A 719-nucleotide genomic window follows, 5' to 3' on the forward strand; every position below is an offset into this window, starting at 1 on the left:
GACCGTATTGTTTGGCATTACAATACCTCAGGTGACTACTCTGTCCGGTCTGGATATTGGTTACTTATGAATGACCCTCAAACTTTAGTCCATCGACCACCTCTTCCCCACGGATCCACTGATTTAAAAAACAAGATTTGGAAATTGGGAATTTTACCTAAGCTCAAACATTTCTTGTGGCGAATAGTAACAAGATCTCTGGCGACAATAACAAGACTTAACTCGAGAGGGATGAACATTGATCCTGTATGTCCTCGTTGCTTTAGAGCGGATGAAACAATAAACCATCTTTTTTTCACTTGTCCTTATGTTAAGAAAATATGGGAACTTTCTCAAATTTCTCTTCACAATCTTTCTTGTCCTTCATCAAATAGTGAACAAAATATTCAAAGTATTATTGATTTCCAGCAATCTTCCTTTTCTAAACATGAAAAATTACTACCATTGTGGTTACTTTGGCACATTTGGAAGTCAAGAAATAATTATATTTTTGAAGAGGTTTGGGAACCACAATACTTGGTCTTACACAAAACAAAATTGGATGTCCAAGCTTGGTTGGATTGTTCTGTTATAGAAAATGATACTAACATTACAGAGACTTCAACATTACACCAACGATTGTGGACAAGGCCTCCGATTGATATGTTGAAATGTAATTTTGATGCGGCTTTCAATGGTACTTCAAAACGAACTTCAGGAGGCTGGATTCTACGCAACTC

Source organism: Capsella rubella, unplaced genomic scaffold, assembly GCF_000375325.1.
Source record: "Capsella rubella cultivar Monte Gargano unplaced genomic scaffold, Caprub1_0 scaffold_8, whole genome shotgun sequence".
In the NCBI taxonomy this organism is placed as follows: Eukaryota; Viridiplantae; Streptophyta; class Magnoliopsida; order Brassicales; family Brassicaceae; genus Capsella; species Capsella rubella.